A 24,459-nucleotide genomic window follows, 5' to 3' on the forward strand; every position below is an offset into this window, starting at 1 on the left:
CCTTCTCTGTTCCCCCGCAACAGACCCCAGTGTGTGATGCTCCCTTCCCTGTGTCCATGTGTTCTCATTGTTCAACACCCGCCTATGAGTGAAAACATGTGCCGTTTGATTTTCTGTTCTTGTGTCAGTTTGCTGAGAATGATGTTTTCCAGATTCATCCATGTCCCTACAAAGGACACAAACTCATAGTTTTTTATGGCTGCATAGTATTCCATGGTGTATATGTGCCGCATTTTCCTTGTCCAGTCTACCATGGATGGGCATTTGGGTTGGTTCCAGGTCTTTGCTATTGTAAACAGTGCTGCAGTGAACATACATGTGCATGTGTCTTTATAATGGGACAATTCATAATCCTTTGTGTATATACTGAGTAATGGGATTACTGGGTCAAATGGAATTTCTATTTCTAGGTCCTTGAGGAATCACCACACTGTCTTCCACAATGATTGAACTAATTCACACTCCCACCAACAGTATAAAACTGTACCTATTTCTCTACATCCTCTCCAGCATCTGTTATCTCCAGATTTTTTAATGAATGACATTCTAACTGGCATGAGATGGTATCTCAGTGTGGTTTTGATTTGCGTTTCTCTAATGACCAGTGATGATGAGCGTTTTTCAATGTTTGTTGGCCTCATAAATGTTTTCTTTTGGAAAGTGTCTGTTCATATGCTTCACCTACTTCTGAATGGGTTTTTTTTTCCCTTGTAAATCTGTTTTTTTGTGGGTTTTTTTTTTTTTTTTTTTTTTTTTTAGATGGAGTCTTGCTCTGTCATCAGGCTGGAGTGCAGTGGTGCAATCTCGGCTCACTGCAACCTCTGCCTCCTAGGTTCAAGTGATTCTTCCACCTCAGTCTCCCGAGTAGCTGGGACCACAGGTGTGTGCGACCATGCCTAGCTAATTTTTTCTTTATTTTTAGTAGAGATGGGGTTTCACCATGTCTGCCAGGATGGTCTCAATCTCTTGACCTTGTGATCTCCCTGCCTCAGCCTCCCAATAAATCTGTTTTAGTTCTTTGTAGATTCTGGATATTATCCCTTTATCTAATGGGTAGATTGCAAAAATTTTTTCCCATTTTGTTGATTGCCAGTTCACTCTAATGATTGTTTCTTTGCTGCACAGAAGCTCTGGAGTTTAATTAGATCCTATTTTTCTATTTTGGCTTTTGTTGCCAGTGCTTTTGGTGTTTTAGTCATGAAGTCCTTGCCTATACCTATGTTCTGAATGGTTTTGCCTAGGTTTTCTTCTAGGGTTTTTATGGTGTTAGGTCTTATGTTTAAGTCTTTAATCCATCTGGAGTAATGTTAGTGTAAGATGTCAGGAAGGGGTCCAGTTTCAGCTTTCTGCACATGGCTAGCCAGTTTTCCCAACACCATTTATTAAACAGGACATCCTTTCCCCGTTGCTTGTTTTTGTCAGGTTTGTCAAAGATCAGATGGTTGTAGATGTGTAGTCTTGCCTCTGAGGCCTCTGTTCTGTTCCATTGGTCTATATCTCTGTTTTGGTACCAGTACCATGCTGTTTTGATTACTGTAGCTTTGTATTATAGTTTGAAGTCAGGGAGTGTGATGCCTCTGGCTTTGTTCTTTTTGCTTAGAACTGACTTGGCTATGTGGGCTCTCTTGGTTCCATATGAAGTTTAAGGTGATTTTTCCAGTTCTGTGAAGAGGGTCATAAGTAGCTTGATGTGGCTAGCGTTAAATCTATAAATTACTTTGGGCAGTATGGCCATTTTCATGATATTGATTCTTCCTAACCATGAGCATAGAATGTGTTTCCATCTGTTTGTGTCCTCTCTTATTTCCTTGAGCAGTAGTTTATAGTTCCCCATGAAGAGTCCTTTACATCCTTTGTTGGCTGTATTCCTAGATATTTTATTCTCTTTGTAGCAATTGTGAATGGCTGTTCGTTCTTGATTTGGCTCTCTTTAAGTCTGTTATTGGTGTATAGGTATGCTTGTGATTTCTGCACACTGATTTTGTATCCTGAGACTTTGCTGAAGTTACTTATCAGTTTTAGGAGATTTTGGGCTGAGATGGTGGGGTGTTGTAAATATACAATCAAGTTGTCTGCAAATAGAAACAATTTGACTTCCTCCTTTCCTAGTTGAATATGCTTTATTTCTTTTTTCTTGCCTGATTGCTCTGGCTAGAACTTCCAATACTATACTGAATAGGAGTGGTGAGATAGGGCATCCTTATCCAGTGTGAGATTTCAAAGGGAATGCTTCCAGTTTTTGCCCATTCAGTATGATATTGGCTGTGAGTTTGTCATATGTAGCTTTTATTATTTTGAGATACATTTCATCAATACCTAGTTTATTGAGAGTTTTTAGCATAAAGCGCTGTTGAATTTTGTCAAAGGCGTTCTCTGCATCTATTGAGATAATCATGTGGTTTTTGTCTTTGGTTCTGTTTATGTAATGGATTACATTTATAGACTTGTGTATGTTGAACCAGCCTTGCATCCCTGGGATGAGGCCTACTTGATCATGATGGATAAGCTTTTTGGTGTGCTGTTGCAATGAGTTTGCCAGTCCTTTATTGAATATTTTTGCATATATGTTCATCATGGATATTGGCCTGAAGTTTTCTTTTCTTGTTGAGTCTCTGCTGGGTTTTGGTATCAGGATGATGTTGGTATCATAAAATGATTTGGGAAGGATTCCCTCTTTTTGGATTGTTTGGAATAGTTTCAGAAGGAGTAGTACCAGCTCCTCTTTGTATGTCTGGTAGAATTCAGCTGTGAACCCATCTATACTGGGGCTTTTTTTGGTTGGTAGGCTCTTAATTGCTGCCTCAATTTCTGCCCTTGGTTTTGGTCTATTCATGGTTTCAACTTCTGCCTGGCTTAGGATTGAGAGGGTGCAGATGTCCAGGTATTTATCCATTTCTTCCATGTTTACTGGTTTTTGTGCATAGAGTTGTTTGTAGTAATGTCTGGTGGTAGTATTTCTGTGGAATCGATGGAGATATCCCTTTTATAGTTTTTTTAATTTCCTCTATTTGATTCTTCTCTCTTTTCTTTTTTACTAATCTGGCTAGTGGTCTGTCTATTTTGTTGATCTTTTTTAAAAAAAAAACCAGTTCCTGGATTTATTAATTTTTTGAAGGGTTTTTTTTTTGTGTGTCTCTATCTCCTTTCAGCTGCCTCTCTGTTCTTCCACCTTCTTAATTGATTTTTATTTTTTTTTCATGAATATGGCCAAGTTTATCTTCCTTAAGGCTTGTATATTCATTATCTTTAAGGCTGGCCTAGGCTTTTGGCAACTTGTCCATGGCTTGCTATACCACTTCATTGAAGATCAACTCAGATGTCACGATAAGGGGCTTCTGTGACTAGCTAATCTAAAATATTCCTTTTGGCATCTGTGTCAATTTCATGAACTTATTTTATGTTCTTGGAAGTACTAATCAATTTCTGAGCTTAATTGTGATTTACCTTTTCTTGACATTATTGCCATTAAGATCCAAGTTTCATGTGAACAGATGCCTTATCTTTATGGGACATTACCACACCCCAATGCTTAGATCAGTATCTGGAATTTATTGTACACCCAAAAAGAATTTCAATGAATTAGAAAGGCTCTCAAGTTACTATTCAACATGTTTGATTTGATCTTCTAAATCTTTAATTTTACTCTTTAATATTCTCAACTTTGATTTCAATTCTGATTTTCTTTTAATTCTTGCAATTCTTTCATATTTTGTTATTCCATTATTTCATTTCATTATAAGCCATTAGATAGCATCTTTATTAAAGGGAAGCCATTACATGTGTGTTCTTATTGGATATATTGATTTGTTTTCTAACATCTTCTGGCTTCTGTTGTAAATCATCTTTGTGAACTTGTTGTTCTTCTGGATATTCATAATGATACTTCTTTTTCCTTGTTTATGCAGCATTTTAAAAGCATTTTGTTTTCTTTGCCTTCTTAAATTTGCATATAATCATTGTACATATTAATGAGGTACACAGTAATGTTTCAATACATATAATGTATAGTGATTAGATCAGGATAATTAGCATATCCACTATCTCAAACATTAATCATTTCTTTGTGTTGTTATTGTTAACTATAGTTATCCTATAGTTGTATAGAACACTAGAATTTATTATTTTCATCTAGCTATAATTTTGTATCCTGTAAAATATCTCCCTATCCAACCCTCTCCCAACCTTCCCAGCTTCTAGTATGCTCTATTCTACCTTTTACTTCTACAAGATCAATTATTTTTTAGCTTCCATGATGAGTGAAAATATGTGGCATTGAACTTTGTGTTCCCAGCTTATTTTACTTAAAATAATGTCTTGCAGTTCCATTCCAGTTGCTGCAAACAACAGGATTTTGTTCTTTTTTATGGCTGAATAGTATTGCATTGTGTTTATACACAACATTTTCTTTATTCATTTATCTGTTGTTGGACACTTAGGTTGACTCCATATCTTGACTTTGATGAATAGTGCTGCAATAAACATGGGAGTGCAGATAGCTTTTTCTTTTAAAATCATGGAATGAAATAAAAAAAGATACCCAGGATAACTGACAGCATTGGGGCAATAAATTTCTTGTTTTCTCTCTCTATGGTCCAATTTGGGTCAGTTTACATTCTCTTTTTAATGTCATTTCAAACAAGAGTAGTTACGTAGAGCTTGTACCCCAATTGTCAGTGCCTCACAGGGGTTCTTCTGAAATGCCATTGAGATGAGGCAGGATTTTCCTCTTATCTTTGTGTCTAGTTCTGAAACCCTCCAAACTGTCAAAACACAAGAACATACACAGATTCCTGCATTTGCTATACCTAATATTTGGGGACAAAATACCCACTGGTATAATTTCTTAGCACCCAGTGTGCCCCCTCACCAAACACACATATTTATTTGTGCACACCCACTTTTCTTCTCTCTTTTTTTGGTACAATTTTAGTCCTGGAATGCATGAAGAAAGATCGGTGGTGGGGTCAGCATTCTCTGTCCCTAAAAGTAGAATATCTACCTGATTTTGTTGTTTATCAGGAAATAGACAGTGAAGAGAGGTGAAAAAACTTCCTACCCTATTTATTTTTTGTTTCATAAAACATGGCTTGTGAAGCCACAAGTGTTTTTTTTTTTTTTTTTTTTTTTTTTTTTAAATCTAGCACCTAGAGCTGGGTAGTAATTGGAATTTCCAGACTTAAGTAATAGGTTTTCTACCAGTCTTCATTTTGGGGAGGTGTGAATTTTTATCTTGTTCTGTTTCTTCATAGGTATTTTAGTGATAAATTGGAGAGGCTGCAGCAGAAGTTCCCAGCCAGATGCACTTTAAGCTAAAAGAAGAGAGAGTGTTCTTTGTATTCACACATGTCCTGCAGCCAAAGTGTGCTATGATATTCCTTTGGAGTTTTTATTTTTATTTTTCCCTCAGCAGGACCAACCCTGACTCAAAATCTTTAAAGCTTATGGACTGTAAAGTGATCAGATTCGCTTGACATTATGCAAAGCACAAAGCTTTTGGGTTTCATTATTTTTGTTGGATTTAAAGAGCCATATGGGGGAAAAAAATTAACACCTCATCATTGTGGAATGATTAGCACAAAGACAATTAGCAGCATGGGAACATGTTCAGCCTGACCTGAAGCCCTAGCAAACTTTGAGGGTTAGTTTTGTTGTTCAATATGCTTCCTAGGAGTTGTCGACTGAGATTTCTGCACAGTTAGGTCCCAGCTTTCGATGAAAGCCTAGAGCACGAGCATTCAGTAGCATGGATGCCCTGCGTGTGTTTGGTGCATGTTGATGACTTCTTATACTTGGCTTTGATAGCCTTCAATTATGGGGCCCATCGTGCCTGGCTTCTGCCTGCTTCACTATATCTAGAATATCATTTCCTTCCCCCTGTGTTTCCTGTAGAACAGTTCTGTTCAATGGATCTTTCTGCAATTATAGAAATGCCCTGTAAATGCGCTGTTAAGGTAGCCAATGACCTCTTGTGTTCTATTGAGCACTTGAAATGCACTTTAGAGCAAAATTAGAACTGAACTTCTAATTCTACTTAATTTTAATTAATTTAGATTAAAATGTAAAATAGCATCATGTAGCTGGTGGCTACATAGTAGAAAACAAAGCTCTAAATCTTTACTTTTAAAGTGTGGTCCCTACAGAGTAATATCACCTGAGAACTTTTAGTATCCAACTCTTTGGACTCCAACCTCGATGTACTGAAACTGATTCTATGGTATAAAAAGATCTTCACATGGTTTGCATGTTCTGTAAAGTTTGAGAACTGCTACTCTAGACAGCTACTCATGCTTCAGAATTCAAGTTGAGTCATTTCTTTAGTTAACCAGGATGAACTTAACAGCAGTAGTCACAATGCTGAGGGCTCTCGACACTTCTAGGGCCTATGAAAATGTTTTAATTTATTTTAAAATCAAAAGAAAAATGTGAACTTTTAGGTCAAAGAAAATGTTTTAATATATAACAATGCATTCATCTTTCTACAAATGCAGTAATAAGTTATGATTATAAATCATATGTAATATTTAATATGTAATAACATGTAAATAAAACAAAGGGCATTACAGAGGCAAAAGTGCGTAAGACACATGAACATCGTACCGTGGCCCTATTAGTAACATCTCGGCATCCCTAGCATGACTCAGCATTATCTCTTCTTGTCCTGTCATGGTTTGGTGATCATTTTCATTGCAGTATACCACAAGGATGTCTTTGTTTGTTCCTTGGAGATTAGAACATGCCTTGCCTGTGTCTGCAGAACCAAGCCTGTGTCCTGTCACACACCTGGTCCTCAATAAATGTACCAAAGAAGGAAGGAAAGAAGGCAGGAAGACAAGAATAGATTCTGATGGATTTAGTACTTTACTAGGGAGAATAAATTATTGCAGACATGTCTCTTATATTAATTTTGATAAGATGAAAAGTAAAATCCAACCCTCAAAGTCATGATAAACCAGCCTCCCATTAGGAATGCAGAGTGTGTTCAAAAAATATCTTTGGAATGGATGAAAGACTGAGCATGCTGCTGAAAAAAGCCCATTGTTTGGGTTGTAGGTTGGAAGAAGCACAGTCTAAACAGGCAACTGCTGTTATTATTATATAATTTTCCTTGTTCTTTTTTTTTTTCCATTTTTTTTGAGAGGGAGTCTTCCTCTGTCACCCAGGCTGGAGTACAGTGGCGTGATCTTGGCTCACTGTGCCTCCCAGGTTCAAAAAATTCTCTACCTCAGCCTCTCAAGTAGCTGGGATTACAGGTGTCTGCCTTGACACCTGGCAAATTTTTGTATTTTTAGTACAGATGGGGTTTCATCCTGTAGACCAGGCTGGTCTTGAACTCCTGACCTCACAATCCACCTGCCTCAGCCTCCCAAAGTGCTGGGGTTACAGGCGTGAGCTACTGGCACCCGGCCTCCCCTTGTTCTTTTTAAGCACATCTTTCTGACATCTCAGTTGTGAACACTCCAGGATACCTCTCCTCTCCTCACGGCTGTTGAGTTACATTCTCTCTTGGTTCCTCCCTCCTCTTAGCTTCTTTAACAGTTTTGGCTAAGGATTTTTCTTCCTCCTCTAGCCTCACAGATCTCTCCTCTATGCTATTCCTTGATGGAGCATTACAAAAATCTTTGACCCTTTCTGGTAAATTAGACTTTTTTTGGGTGGTGAACGTGGAAAAACAGTAGCCAGAGGGGGAAAATGAAACTGAAAGAAATCGAGCTGGCTTCACTTGGCTGGGCTCGGTGAAGGAGGACACTTTGTGAACACCCTCATGTGCATAGTGCATATTTTCTGGAATGATTAAAAGAATTAAAAGAATCCCATCTTCAAAGGGCCTATGATCCAATAAGGAGCAAAATACATGGAAATAAAAAGTGACCGTTCTAGAGAAGACGTGATGTGATCATTTCCTAGCAGTGTGCTTTGCTCTATGTTTTAGTTGTTGTTATGTAACAAATTACCCCCAAAATTATTTAACAGCTTTAAATGACAAATATTTATTCTCACAATTTTTGTAGGTGGAAGATCTAGATGCAGCTTCCCTATGTGGTTATTGGTGGGATTCAGTTCCTCACACGTGCTGGACGGAGTTATTTAACACATGGGCTTCTCCATAAGGCAGCTCCCAACGTGGTGCTGGCCCTTCTGAGAGGGTTAGGGAGAACAAGGGAGATGAAAGACCCTGCATTTTGTAATCTAATCTCAGAACTGAAAACCTCGTACTTTTGCCTTATTCTGTCCATTAGAAGCAAGTCACAAAGTACACCCCACAACTGAGAGGGGAGAAGGAGGTGATTTACACAGGGCATGGAAAGCAGGAGAAGCAGTCTCGGGAGCCACCTTAGAGACTGCATATCTTACTCCTGCTGGCACTGGATAAATAAATTTTGAATAAATAAGTACCTAAGATGTGAGAGACTCAAGATAAAGGGTTAGAAAATTCAGAGAAGAAAAGGGATATGAAAGAGGTTCTTTACAGGACACTACATTTTAGTTAAAGTTAACGGATTAGGATTAGGTTTTGTGGAGTCAACAAAACGTGTGTAGGCAAAGAAACAGAACCAATGAGAGCCTGGAGGAAAGAAAATAGGGGCCAGGAAAAATATTAGCTCTGATGTCATTAAGGGTACCACTGCTAGACACCATAAAGACTCTTGTTATATTCAGTCATGAAGCTTTATTCTTTGCAAGTGGTGGCCTTGTTGAGAATTTCTGCAAAGAACCTGAAATTCATGAAGGGCCTTCCTAACGGGTCAAACCATAGTTTTTAAGGCATTTCTCCTAATTCAAAGATTCAAAACAGCAGCTGTCACTGTGCTCATTTAGTTCAATTCCCTGAATTTTGACCATCCATGCTCATTCTTTCTCCCTTGCCACGCTGCTTTCATTAATGTCACTGCAAGAGGGTGGTTTTGTAGCACAACTATCAAAACTTTCAGACTTGTCAGAAGTAGTCACAACTCTAATTGCTTTAGAATTTTAAAAAATAAAAATGTAAGTGATTCATGGTGATGTGAGGTTTTGAGCTATACAATAAACATCAAATTAGGTGGTAAGGGCAGATTTCAGAAGAAAGTTTTTCCTGGGAGATTTCCTGATTCTGACAGAAAACACCAAGGTGTATACTGAAAACACCAGTAGTGCATTGTAAGCCTAAATAATTAGCATCTCTTAAGGGCAGTTTTTATATTTCCTTGAATGCTCTCTGCTGTCAATTATGGTATGGATAAAATGAGAAAACAGGTACATTTATCTATGTGGGAGCAAATATAACTGTATATAAGGAAATTTAAAGTATATGTACTCAGTGTAAAAGAAAGTAATCAATAGTAATTCCTTGAAAAAAAAAATTCAGCACTGTATGTTCCGGTAAGTTCTGGAATTAAATGTAAATGCTTCAAAGTCTATGGCTGTATTTTAAGTAGCTCGTATTTAAGTGATAGGAAATTATTATGAACAATAATTAAGAATCATTTTATCTTTTCTATTTGTCATATTTTTAAAAAGAATCATTTTTATTTAAAATTCAGGGCAAATTTCAAAGTTATATTTAGCATCATCTATTAATATAATATGGAGTGGTCTGAAATTTTAACTTTAAAAAATGTTTTGACATTTGTATTCATTTTCCTGTGTTTAGTGTGTTACTTTAATACCATCTGAAAGCAAGGGAAATCTAAGGATTCTAAATGACTGAAAAGGGAAGGTACACAAATGATCTGTTTTTAGGGGTTGTAAAAGAATTCCACCTTAAGGGTGCAATGTTAAGACTCTGTGTGTTGGTGGTGGCAGCAGGGGCAGAGGTGGGTAGGTGAGGGGCGGAGGTGGTGGGGGGAGTGTAGGAAAGTGGAATGGAGAAGGGTCCTTCAATGGTAATCCGTAGTGTTTTATCTTGAACTGTGGCTTGTCTTCCTTCCTTTTCTTCCTCACTTCTCTCCCTGCTACTGTACACCACTCAGAGCCACCTTCGGGAATGAAGGACTGTTCCTCTGATCTGAAGTTGCTCTGTCTGGGCAGTAACTTGGTTGCAAACAACTGCTTCTTCTGAGATCTTGCCTCACCACGGGAGAGGCTACAATCAAATATTGATCAATGCAGGGATATAAAGTCTTCTTGCCTCCAAGTCTGAAGAGTTATTTCAGCTTTCTGTAGTAGGCTGATGACTTAGTCAAGTCTGTATTGCTGCTCAAATTCTCTTTCTTGCACAGATGTGAATTCCATGAGAACTTCCTACTAAATTTCCTGCATGCTAACCTCCATCTCGGGATGGTTTTCTGGTGCACCAAATGTGAAATATCCCTGAAGTGTTTGACTAAATGAATCACTAAATAATGTTAATGAATATTCTGCAAATTACTGACCTGGCCTTATCAAAAATGAAGAGCTGTCTTAGAAAGAGTTTTTAGACTCAAACATCTGACAATTAGTGAGAGAGAAATGGTTAAAAAATGTTAAAAAACAACTAAGACATGTCGGAAGAATAAAAGTCATAATTTATTATAAGGTTATATAACATAATTCATTTTAATGAATTAAAATGAATGTAGTCTCATCTAATGAGAGAGACAAAATGGAATGAAGACTCTTAATTAATTATGATGAGATCATAATCTCATTATAGTCCAATGAGAGAGACAAAATTAATAAAGATGCAAAAGAAAAACTAAAAAGTAGTTATAATAACTTTTACAAAGAAGCAAGACGTTTATAAGGAACTTTTACATTATTATCTCATTTAATCATTTAAACCATTGCTACAGGTACGGTTATTAGCACAGGTTTGTGAGTGAAAAAGTGAACTGAATGAGTTTTAGTGGTCTGACTAGGAAACAGCAGAGCTTAGTGAATTCAGCATGGAGAGGAAATGAGAGCAACTGCATTCCGAACTAATTTTGTCACTTATTCACTGTCTCTTTGGCACTGGATTGATGTGGCCAGGAATGTCATGTGTTCCTGACCCTAGAATCAGCCTTTGTCCCACCTCTCCTTTGACAATAGTCTATAAGAAGAGAAAAAGACCCTTAGCCAGGCTTGTTCATTCTTAAGGTCTAATCCTCTTTTTAATTTACTTTTTTCAATATTTCTGTTAGGTTTTTTTTTTTTTTTTTTTTTTTTTTTTGGTCTTCATTTTTACCCCCTGCTTACGCTTTCTTTAACACTCTCTTCTCTTTTATTTCTAAAGTTGTAAGCCAGCACCGTGCAATAGAATTCTCTAGAATGATGGAAATGTTCTATATCTAAGCTAATCAACACAGTAGCCACTAGCCATTGTGGCTATTGGACACTTGGTGTTTGGTTAGTACAACTGAGGACCTGGATTTTAAATTTCATTCAAATTTAACTGATTTAAATGTAAATAGTCATCCATATGTTGTGGCCACAGAATTAGACATTGTACTCTAACTTTCGTTGGTGCAGCAGCCCAGCTGTCTCTTAAGTCTACTAATTTCCTTCTCCCATCATGGTGTCTCTCTTATGAAAAGGCTGCAATTCCATCCTTTCTCTTTTGTCCCACTCTCTCATTTGTAGCCCAAGTGCCATGGATACCAGTTCCCACTGGGCATTTCTGAAGGTGAATAGAGAATACTCTACAGATGGATACACCAGTAGTGTTGCCTGGCATGTGTTGCTGGGATAGGAACTATAGCCAAAGAGACAAGTTGGTCATTCGATGACACTTTATTTTAAAATATTGTAGAAACATGCTGAAATTCCCCTTGTTTTGTTTCTTACGGTGTGAGCAAAAGAAGCTGTCTTTACACCTTCTCTGGTGTGTGTAGGTTTTATATATGACTGGTTAGTCCCCTGTCACTCCAGGAAATGATTTTACATCTCTGAATCATACATTGCCTTCTCTACTCAACAATACTTCTCATCTGTCTCTATCCAAACCCAAAATATCCCTTTTGCCAAGTATTTCTTGGTCAGAATTAATGAATCACTTCTGTGTGTCATCCTAGCTCTCTATTGCCTTGCTCATTATAGCCTGAAGTAGACTATTAGGATTTTTGTGTCTCTATCTACTCTACTAAATTGTGGATTCTTGAAGAACAGGATCATGCTGCATGCATCTCTGTATCCCTCATGGTTAAAGAGTACCTGGAACATAGTAGGACCTCAATATCTCTTCATAGAATTTACACATCCATTTGGCCTCTGAGAGCCACATCCTCTCTCCTCCAGCCTACTTCCTTTTCCTGAGGCCAACCTTTTGGAAATAATGTTCTAAAGTAAGAATTTCCTTCACACACTACCCTAACTGCCCTCCTATCAGGGTCAATGCAGATTCCCCCTAAATAAATGTGGCTTCTAACATATTTGTTTATCCATATCTTTCTTTGTGTGTATGTGTTATTGTATTTTATTCATTTCTGGTATATTTATTATGGATTTCTTTTTATTTCCATAAATAACACTACAACTGAAGCAATATATTATCTGTTAAACATCTCCAACAGTCAGAAGCCATTATTGTATGATTCAGTGTTATCTTTACAAGCTTAGTGTACCTCCTCTTCCCTCTACCTCTTCTATTTTTCATTGCTATCCTTAATTATACCAATGAGTCCCATGATGGGACTGCCCCAATTGTAAATTCTCTGTAATTATTACCTCCTGCACATGCCAGATGCATCTGAATTCACAAAAGCTCAATATGCATTTGACAAGTTATTAAATACTAAACCAAACACCTACGGATGTGAACTGCTGCAGTAAATAAGAGTGTCTGATGATGAAAGGTATTTATCCCATTTGATAATTTCAATTAAACCATTTCAGATGTTAAATTTAAAACAGTCATTTCCTCAATTCTAGCTGCCTTTCCTTGGTAGTTTGAACATAACTCTTAGATTCCTTGGGCTCATGACATGATGCGATATTGAATATTTTCCTAACTGTAAATTTGATTTTTAGTCATATTCAGGCTTATCTTATTGTGTGTTATTATTATACTTGTCAGCAGAGCATCTTTGCAATTGCTCCTTCAGAACTTGCATAAATTTGGTGATCTGCAGGAAGTTATATTTAAAGTGTTTTAATTACTAGTGTGGCACCAACCAAGTAGAATGGACACCTGCAGGAGCTCTGGGGCTGATCTCTGGAAGCCCCCCTGCTAGGCTAGGCTTTAACCCTTTAGCTGCAGAATAACTCTTGGAAGTATCCAAAGTGAGGTACCAAGGTAGCTAAGGTTTGGTGGGCTGTGATCCTCTGGGTCAGGACAGCAGTTATTTACCAACTGCTATAGAGTTGGTAATGACCAAGATAGCAATAACGTTGATCTCCGCCCATCATTATATATGCTTAAATTACTTAATTTGAGTTCCTTCCAAAAGCAGAGCCTGAGACAAGAAATTGAGTGCTGGAGATAATCCCAGGAAGTTGGAGTGAGGGGTGGGAAGAGTGAGACAGGAAAAAGGAAAAGCTGGTAAGCACTTGTAACAAAGTAACCACTATAGTGAGCACTTGGGGCTCAATTTTCCCTCTGTCTTCTAAATTACAGGATGTCTTTCAGATTATTCACCTAAAGTTTGAAAAAGAAAAGCAGATATGCATTGGCTTTTGGCCTCCCATTATTTGAGGTGTACCTGTAGATAGCTCCTCTTCCTAATACATATTGCCTATGTCTACTTACCATGACACAGCAAGATGCTGCCATTGCATAGTGAACTGAGATTCATATGAAACAGTCAGATGAAGCTATGGCTGGAAGCTAAGATGAGCTAAGGTAGAGTCTGAGTAAAGAAGACCCCCCCCTTACACTGTTTATACCCACTTAGGCCTACATGAAGTCCAGTCTGTCTGTGAATTGTCAAGGTGGTAGCCTGCTTCAATGTCTACAAATACTTAACACACAGAATTCATGAAACAAGTTCCAGTTGCCACAGCAGTAAATGGTCCCAAGGCCTATCTAGGTGTAAATGGTTGCAGAGCCCATCAACAGTCTTCCTTAACAACTATACATTCTACATTCCGTCACTGCATCTGGTCTCAGTTGTTTAATGGGGTGGGTCCAACATCCATTCCTAAAGAGTTGGAGTTTTTGGGTTCATTGCTATTGTTTGGCTATGTTTGCTACAATCTTTGTATATTGCTCTCAGGAGACATGGGGGTAAAACAAAGAAAACACCCCAGTAAAGAGTTACAGACATGCTTCTCTCGGCCCTGTTTTGTAGAAGCAACTCCAGGTCCTTGTTATATTCTGTCAAATATTATACATCCCAGAGTAACTCCTTTCGTTGACATTGTTGTTTTGCTTTTGGTAGCTGATCTACCAGCGTGCGTTGCTTGAAATGACCAGGTGGGAGTTGTCATTCAGGTTACTGTGTCTGCTGATGAAAACATTCCTTCCCTAGGACCTATGGTGGCAAATCGAAAAGGTCCTAAGGTTTGGGAACAGGAAACAGTGATTCCTTAGTGGATCACTGAGAGCAATGGTGAGATAGGTGACATCCACCTCTTGGTTTCTGGGTTCATGTAGTGTAGCTTTGAAACCAGAGTGCTGAATTTTGGCTATTAACCTCGTGTTACCTGGCATCTGGAAGACAGAGACAACCCTGCAGGCTATTGCTCTCAAGTCAGAAACTTAGCCATTGTTTTATTATAGTTTAGCTGCTTCTGATGGTGTAGTATATAGCAGGACTAGTGGACCCTCTGATCGTATGTCCAATATCTCACTTTCTTTGCATAAAATAGGTCTCTTACTTTAAGATAATATTATGTATAATGACTCTAGACAGTGAGTTACCCTGTCTACCTGATTGGTTAGTGGTTTCTCTGCAGTGGGTAATCTGTGGTAAACAGCAACATGGGACACAATAATCTACACACTCTGTGGTCTCACTAATAGGTTCATATGGAACCATTTGCCCTGTCTAGAATCAGAGGTGAGACTGAGAGGAATTTAAGAAGGGCACGAGAGGCATGTCACAATGCTGTATTGAGTTCTGTGGTCATTTAACTACATTAATGCCTAGATGATAAGCCCATTTAGGGGAGAGCCTACATCACATTAGTCTTGTGTAGCCAATACTTATCATAGTGTTGGAATTTAGTGAACACTTATATCATCATTTTATTTTTTTAATGTGAAGCATGCAAGCAAATGTACATAGAGATCTTTTTCTGTCTCTTACGGATGAGGAGAAAAACAAAGACTAATGATGGTGAGGGACTTGTCTAGGTTCCTGTATCCATGCGGTAGCAAAGGCAAGACCCCAAGTCAGTATGACCCCAGGGTCACAGATCATCATGCCATGATGCTTCTTCCTAAAGTTAAGTCTTTGTAGTAGAGACTGGGCATTATTATCAAAGACATATTAGCCTCTCAGCATAAAGTCAAGTTATAAAACTATAAACAAGTATAAAATTAATTTGTTCTGATACATAAATAGCATAGTATATATTCTTTCATTGTAAGATGCAAGCCTGAAGTCCAGGCTACTGTAGAATATTTCACTTTTGATCAAAAGAGTTTGGAAAATTTTCACTTCTCCTTGTGTTTCCACTAATTTTACTCCATCTTCTTATGTTGTCCCTTGAAAGAACTAATATTTAAACCAAGTTAGGATTAGAATCACTAAAGCTGTACATTATAAGAGTTAAGTTTAGGCTAGGCACAGTGGCTTATGCCTGTAACCTTAGCACTTTGGGAGGCCGAGGCATGTGGATCACTTGAGGTCAGGAGTTTGAGACCAGCCTGGTCAGCATGTTGAAACCCTGTCTCTACTAAAAACACAAAAATTAACTGGATATGGTGGTGGGAACCTGTAATCCTAACTACTTGGGAGGCTGAGGCAGAAGAATTGCTTGAACCCAGGAGGCGGAGGTTGCAGTCAGTCAAGATCACGCCACTGCACTCCAGCCTGGGCAACAAAGCAAGACTCCAACTCAAAAAGAAAAAAAAGAAAAAAAAGTTGAGTTTAAGGCCCATTTTAGAGGGAGGGAGGATGCATACAATAACAATTAAGAACAAAATCTTTTTCTGCAAAGCAATATAGCAGTTTTTGGTCAAATTAGATATTCTTGTAAGTGATGACCCATAACTCCTACTCTCAAGTCCCTAGCTTAGATAGCATCTCATATAGCTCCATGAGGGGAATGTGTAAAGATATTACTTGAGCATTGTTAGTGTGGTGGAGAGAGTTAGAGGAAACTCAGTGTCTTCACCAGAGGAATGGATAAATATCTTGATTTGAATACAGTGTGAGTGTTCTAAGAAAAGCCAGAATTAAAGCAGCTTAAAGAACATAGAAATGTGTAGATCTCCATCTAACAGAGACATCTGAGTTTCAGAAGACCAAGACTAATTTGGCAGCTCCACAGTTTCTAGGGCTAACATTCCCTCTATTCTGATTCTCTGCCAATCTAACACTTATTCTGCCTCACAGTCTAAAAAGGTTGCTCTGGCTGCAGCTAGTAGGAGGAGGGGAAAGAAAAAGTGGAAGGTGTACCACTTATATTAAAGAGTATACATAGAAGTCTGCTATCTGTCTAACACTCATATTTCATTATTTAGAACTTAAGTCACATGGCCACACCTAGCTTCGACAGATGCTGGGAAGTGAAGTTCCTAACTGAATGGCCGTGTCCAGCTGCCCACTACTATAAAGAAAGAAGAAGGAATGGCTATTAGAGAAGAATTAGGCCTTTCTGATGTTGCAAGATTGTAACAAATAAATATTGTTTAATAAAACGTGGCAACAGTTAGAATCAATGTATTTCTACAATATGGATTGTTCTTAAAAATAGAATGCTGAGTAAAAAAAAGCAAAAACAGAGAGACTGAAAATGGGCTAATACCTAATACACTAACACACACAGATATGTAAACCATTCTTTTTTTTTTTTTTTGAGACGGAGTTTTTGCTCTTGTTACCCAGGCTGGAGTGCAATGGCAAGATCTCGGCTCACCGCAACCTCCGCCTCCTGGGTTCAGGCAATTCTCCTGCCTCAGCCTCCTGAGTAGCTGGGATTACAGGCATGCACCACCATGCCCAGCTAATTTTTAGTATTTTTAGTAGAGACGGGGTTTCACCATGTTGACCAGGATGGTCTCGATCTCTTGACCTCGTGATCCACCCGCCTCGGCCTCCCAAAGTGCTGGGATTACAGGCTTGAGCCACCGCGCCCGGCATGTAAACCATTCTTAAAAGCAAGTATGGAACCTCAAATGGACAGTAATGTTGTGCTAAGAAATGAAAGTTTTGTCAGCCAAATCTACACACTAAAATCTAGTTCGTGTCACATGATCTATTGAAAATTACATAAATGTTGTAGGCTCTAATTTTTCTTATCTGAAAATTTATACTTACGAGGGTAAGATGAGCTTCTATAAAACATTTTATTACAGTGCATGACACAGTAAATTCTCTCTAGAGATTAGCTGTTATTACTATATCTTTTTTATTAAAATTTGCATGAATGTATAAGATCAGAACTCTGTGTAAAGTTGACTCTTGGTAAATGTTGGTTAAATGCATGACTGTAGAACAGTGTATTGAACACATAGGGAATGAGCTTGGAAGTATTGAGTCATATACCAAATGTTTATTTAGTACCTCATATGGGTCAGGCCCCTGTGATGCACAGGTGAGTTAAAACTAGCATAGACTACCCAGTGCTGGAGAAAGGCAATTAATCAAAAATCGTACAAATACATGTAAAAATTTCAATTGCTATAAATACAGTGAAGAAGAGAGACACTCTTCTAGGTGTGTCTTATACGTATGTAAATATATACATATATGTATACATTTATAAATTTACATTTACTATATGTGTATGTACTATAATATATATTAATAATCATGTAATATAATTATATTTATATAATATAAATATAATATGCATATATATGTATATACAATATATACATATGTATATTAGTATTCATATATATATAAATATATGTGTGTGTATGTATATGTGTATGGTGTGTGTATATATGTCTTTCTGAGGCAGTTATGCTTGAATTGACATGTAATTAGAAATTATTTACTAGAAAAAAAATCAGAAAAAAGAGCATTCCAGGCAGAAGTAACAGCATATAAAAATGTACTTTTGCAGCTAAGGCATTGAAAATATAGTGGACTGAAAGAAAACCAGTGGGAATGTGGTAGAAAAAACAAGAGAGCAACTGATAAGAATTAACATAAGAGAATAGGTGGAGGTGAGACCATATAGGGGTCATAGGCTATTGGAAGGGGTTTTGTCTTTACCTTATAGGAAGGGATACTGCTTTAATTTCCTATTGCTGCTTTAAAAAATTACCACAAACTTAGCGGCTTAAAGCAACATAAATATTTTCTCTGATTATAGTTCTGGAGGTCAGAAGGCTGGTTCTCCTTAAGGCACTGAGCAGAGGACCTGTTTTCTTGCCTTTTCAGCTTCTAGTGGCCACCTGTATCTTTTGACTTGTGCTCCATTCTCCATCTTCAACGTGTATCACCCCAATCTCTGTTTCTGTCATCACAGCACCTTTTGCTTTGACCCTTACCTCTCCTGTCACTCTTTTAGGAGGACCATTGTGAGTCTATTAGGCCCATCCAGATGATTCTTGGTAATCTAGCCATCTGAAGATCCTTAATTACACTTGCAAAGTCTCTTTTGCCATATAAGGTAGCATTTACAGTTTCTGATGATCAGGACATGTACGTAATGAGGGGCTGGTATTCAGCCCACCATAGAAGACATTGAATTTGTTCAAGCAGGGAAAAACAGCACATTCACCTTTGTATTTTATTTTATTTTTTTGTTATTTTTTAAAAGGCTAGTCAAGTGAAGCAGTGGGAATGGAGAAGGAACAAAGAAATCTGTAACTGGTTGTGATCAATTAGTCATAAACACCGCTGCACTCGGACCAGCCAGCTTTGTATTTTTAAAAGATTCTCCAGTTTTCTTATGAAGTATAAATAGAAAGAGGGCCAGCTATATGTTTGTGAACCAGTTTGGGAGGCCAGTGCTGGGTCCTGGCAAGTGAAGGAGAAAAATAACTTCATAACAGAGAAGGGAAAATAACATTTTGGCTAAAAGAATCCAAGACAGTCAGAGGTAAGAAGAACTTTAGAGAACACTATCAATGTTGTACAGGGTCTAGCTGGGTACTAGCTTGCAAGAGCCAATGTGTTCACTTATCCCAGCTCTACATTCAGTGGCATGTTGATAGCTTGATATTAGCCATGGGGGTAGTATTTACGCCATAGAAACTGGCCAACCCTACAAATCAGGATTATTTTTTCCCCCAAAAAACCCAGTGTCACAGAGTACTCCATGGACATTGTGTAACCTACCAATTGAGCTAAGTGGTCTCTCTCTCTTCCAGGGGTCTACTTCCAGTCATCTCAAGCTCACATCCAATCCTGGTGTACAACAGTCCTGACTCTTAGAAGTTTCTTTGTGAAGACAGACCAAATGCTAACAGTAGCTGATTTTTCAGGTAAGAAATTCTTCCTTCCACTTTAGTATTTTCTATGCGTTTTATAGTAAGCATGCAATACTTTTATAATTAGAAAAAAAAAAAGCCAGCTTTACTTTTCAAATATTCCTTTAAAAAATTACCAACTACCATGAATGAGGACCTGATAGCAAACTTGTTTTATGATATGGTAGACTAGTTTTTAATCTCATCACTCAAAAATGTTTTCCTAGCCACCAGTTATGTACCAGTTAGTCTCTGAATTTCCTGTGGAATTTGTTACAAGGCTTGGTCCCTTGATAAATTCAAGACAGGGAGGAAAAGGATCAGAGTGGTGAAAATGAGAACAATAAAGAACACTTACAAGTAGTAAGTACTTGAACATATAAAGTTACAGAATATAAAACACATCGTGAGAGAGCTACAACGAAAATTTACCTTGGCATTGTACATGGTCTCAAGGCAATAGGAAGTGAGCAAGGGTGTGATCCTTAGAGCAAGACTTCCTGAGTTCAAATTCCAGCACAGCCACTGGTTATGTGTACTCTCTATAAAAGGACTAAGACTCTCTCTGCCTCAGTTTCTCATTTTATTTATGAAATGGAGGTCATGATGGTTATCCATAGCATTGGTTATTTGTGAGATTTAAATTAGTTACTCCATGTGAATCCCCTGGAAGGGTGCTTGGCATACATTAAACCTTCAAAAAGTATCATTTATTTATTTGTTGACATTCAACTGTACATATTCTCATTTATTTCAATGTAAATTTTACTACAGAAAAATCCATTTAAAGATTTATTTTAATTATAGCACTCTGCCACCTTCTTTCCCCAGTGGATTTATCCAGCTGAGAAAATGGAGAGTGATTTAACCAAGTAAAATTCATGGAATTTTTTCCCAAATATGTTAGATATTTGTTTTTTCATATTTGTATAATTGAGCTTTAGTCCAACCCCACATGGTTCACCAATGATTTATCAGCATTACTGCTTATCTGCCCATTAAATTCCCAAAGAATGCTACTATAGCAACTTGATTAAGGTATTTCTTTCTCTAGACTTTTTCTTTTCCCAGTTAAATACACACACCCCTTGCTCTTTATTCTTTCTGGCAAGTTTTCTAAGGTGTGTACCAAGTTTTTGAGGAGCTGAATATCATGTTGCCTTGAGTAAAACAGGAGCCAGCTGGCATCATTTATCTCTTTAAATTACAAGAAAATGTGAGAAGCAACAGGGTGTCTATGTGGGGTCCTGTGGAGCCCTAAAGGGCAGCTACGTGTGAAAGAGTCTACCATGGCAGTGAGCTCTAGAATTATCTGTAATCCTGGAAGCTTCCGACTTGACAAAACTTATCCCAATGTAGTTTCATGATCAGAATTTTAGATTTTTTTTTCTACCCTATCCAGCTACATCTTCAAAAGTTAGATGTGTTCATGAGAGAGATAATGGTGGGAGGAAATTCATTTTGTTACTTTTTTGCTGGAATCAGTGCAGTTTTTTGAAGGCTCCCTGAAATCCCGGTAGATATTAAACATTCAAGTTTTCTAGTTATTTATTGTTGTTGTTGAATTTAAGCACATCATTTCTTGAGGTAGGCTGTCTTATAGCGCATCACCTTAAGAAGAAACAAACACTCCCTCATAAACCTTTGAAGTCCCATGTAAGTTTAATATCTCAGTAAAAACTCATAAAGGTTTTTTATTTGAGTAAAAATGTTATAACACAATCTATTTGAAACCTCATACAGAAAGATTAGCCAAGATGAATATATGCATGATATTTTTAGAAAGTCAAAATAAGTAGAAATTTCTTAGCACTTCTTTTTGTGTATGCCTTAGTGAAATAAGAAATTACGTAAGAAAAATCATAAATGTTAAATCTGGATTATTAGAAAGAAGACATAAAGGCTCATCCGAGAATAGACTTTTTCTCACATATTCTTGTTACTACATTTAAGAAAATATAAGAACACAAGGACAGGATAATTCATTTTAAAATGTACATAATTATAGAATGCAAGGGAGCTGGTTGAAAAGGGTAGAACCTTGAAAAAGCTTTATAGATTTAGACTAAATCAAAGAAAACTTTAGAAATTATAAATTTTTCTCCGTTGAATTAAAAAACATACGTTGTATATTTCAGAGACTGCTTTAGAAATTAGTATAATAAAAAAAGAAAGAACTATGAGGCACTATTACTGAGTTCTCTAAGGGCGTGAAAAAAGAAAATTTATATGCATCCTTACTTTTTAAAATGCACAAATCTTATATTTGTAGAAAAGTCAGTTTCCCTCTGATGCCTGAGTAGATACGGAACTAATCATCAAGCAGTTTATAATCCCCTATAAAAGCACACCATTCTGGGTCACAATCAACACTGCTTTGCAGAAAGTAGATTTGGGGCAAGATTGTTCAAATATGATAAAATAAATATTTCAGAATGCATTGCAAGATGAGTAATATACAATAAAAATACACATGGAAACTTTAGAATTGTGATTCTACTCTATATGTCAGTTTTTAGCATATTACAATTTTCTCTAGCATACTACTGGAGCCATGGTTCTCAAACTTTCTGGTCTTAGGACCCTATTATATTCTTAAGTTATTCTGAAGTACCCAAAGAGCTTTTCTTTGGGTGGGATATAGCTGTTAATATTTACCATATTGGAAATAAAAACTGAGAAACTTTTAAAACATAAGCATGTACAAGCACACACTCCATTAGCCAATTGATTGAGAATATCATCACATGTCGGGTAGCCTTTTTGACAGTTCCATTGTACATTCATAAGCGAACAAGGGTGCAAAGGCAAATAAGTTTCTACTATCACCGTGAAAATAGCTGTGACCTCACAGACCTCCAGGTATCAGGGGCCCCAGTGGTTCCCAGAGCACACTTTGAGAACTGCTGTGTTGCAGGGTTGGTAACTGAAAGATTATTGGACGTCTCAGTGAGAGGAACCAAAAGTGACTCAAGGAAAGAATTTATGAAATATCCCTCAAGGTATAAACTCTGTCTGACTGGAAGTTAATGTTTTTATTAGAAATCCCTGGATAATATCTTCAAGCATTTGATTTTTATTCAATGAAAAAATAATATTAGAAAGATAAGGGATAGGGGAGAAGGATTTGGTCATTATTTGATGAACATGTATTAAGTAACCACATTATATAGGAAGCACCGGAGAGACAGAAAAAATCTTAAAGCTGTTCCTTGACATGTTCACCATCAAGGGAGAGAGATCTATGTGTGCTAACAGGGTTGTGAACAGAAGTCTCTGGCAACCCAGCGGAAGGAAGAGTTTTTTGTGCCAAATCATTTCAGGAAGTCTTCATAAAAGAGGCGATGTTCATGACCAGGTGTGCACAAGCAGTGCACATGCTGAGCAGAAGCACTCCAGGCAGTGAGTTCACAGAAGAGCGCTGCAGGGAGAGCGTGACTTTGAGCAGAAAGACATACAAGGGCATGACTCCAAGGAATGGTGATCTTTCAGTAGCTGGAGCAGCAGGTGTTGTTGGGGTAGAACATGTGGGAGAAGTTGGGTGTGACTGCAGAAGGCTTTTTATGCTCACTGAGAAGAGTAGGCACTGCCCTCTAGACAACAGGAAGCTGCTGAAGTTTTTTTTTTAGCAGAGGGATGATTTTTCAGAATCATGTTTCAGAAAGTCAGCTCAGTGGCTCTGTGGAGGAGGAAAGGGATGAAGATGAAACTAGAGTTTGGAAGAGCACTTTGGAGCATTTTGGAATATTCTAAGCTATAACACTGTGTTGCATGGGCTCAAATCAGGCTGCTTCGGTTCAAACGTTAATTACTCCCTTCATTTGGGGATCTCAAACAATTAGCTAGCTATAGAGGAGTCCCAGTAGCTACTGTAAGGATGACTTGACACAATAAAATAAAGTAAAATGAAACAACACTGATGCACTACAACTTTGCAATCGATAATAATTATCATGGGTGCATAAAATTATAGGGAAGAGAGAAATTTTAGAACAGATTTTAGAGATATTTAGGAGTTAGGATTCACAGGATTTTTGTGAAAATGTTGGATGATGGTGAGAGACAGTGAAATTGTTTCAAATGTTTAGATTCAAGAGAATCCTGGGAAGTGACAGATAATAGGTAATGAAGGGAGGGAACAAAGGGCATGAGAATGTGGAGAAAGTAAGACCTATTTTCACATAAATAATGTTTGTAAAAATGATGCGAAATGTTTACTGCCATTACCTCGCATAATATGGAGGTGTAGCGTGTGCCACTGGTGATGAAATGTATCCAAGAAGTTTTAAGGAACAAGATGGAAAAATTTATTTGTGATAAATCTCACAGATCAAATCAAGGGAGGAACAGGGTAACTAAGCTTCTAGTAGAAATGTGTAACTTCTCAAGAAAGTAAAGTACTCTCCTTGAGAACTAGAGGGTAGAAGCCTTTAAGAAACGAAGAAGTGCAAATTAAGAGAGAATTTGAGAATTAAAGCTGGCAATGTATTTTTTTCTTTAGCATAAAAATGTACCACATTATCAATGTATTACATGAAGTGCTCAAGTTCACACAGCAAAAAGACCCAGTCTAGGTAAGTTTCTGTTATAATGAGTGAGATTTGGAATAACAAAAGTTGTTAGGAAAAGTTTTCATTTACTTAAATGGTCAAAGGGTTCTGATTTAAAAGAAACACAGATTCTCTAAAGGACGCACAAACTTCCTCATAAACTTATCAATAGTTTAAAAGGGGGTGAGTAAAAACTAGAATGAAATGTTATTTTCTCAAGCACAAATAACCAATGTAAGACTGATGTTTTTCTAAAGTAAAACACAACATCCAGGTGATCAGACAGGCATCTATGTGTGCTGTGCTTATGTTAGCTATTTGCAAAGATGTGGGAGAAATCTCAATAAAATAATTACTTGGAGCAAGAAAGTTCCTAATCTTAGAATAAGGTAGAGGAAAAGATAAAAAGATTAAATGGAGAGACTTACGTTACAGTGGTAGTATTCTGAAGCACATATTTCTTTGGGAGAAGGGAGAGGTGAAGGACGGTGGGGAACA

This window comes from Saimiri boliviensis, chromosome 2, assembly GCF_048565385.1.
Source record: "Saimiri boliviensis isolate mSaiBol1 chromosome 2, mSaiBol1.pri, whole genome shotgun sequence".
Taxonomy (NCBI): domain Eukaryota; kingdom Metazoa; phylum Chordata; class Mammalia; order Primates; family Cebidae; genus Saimiri; species Saimiri boliviensis.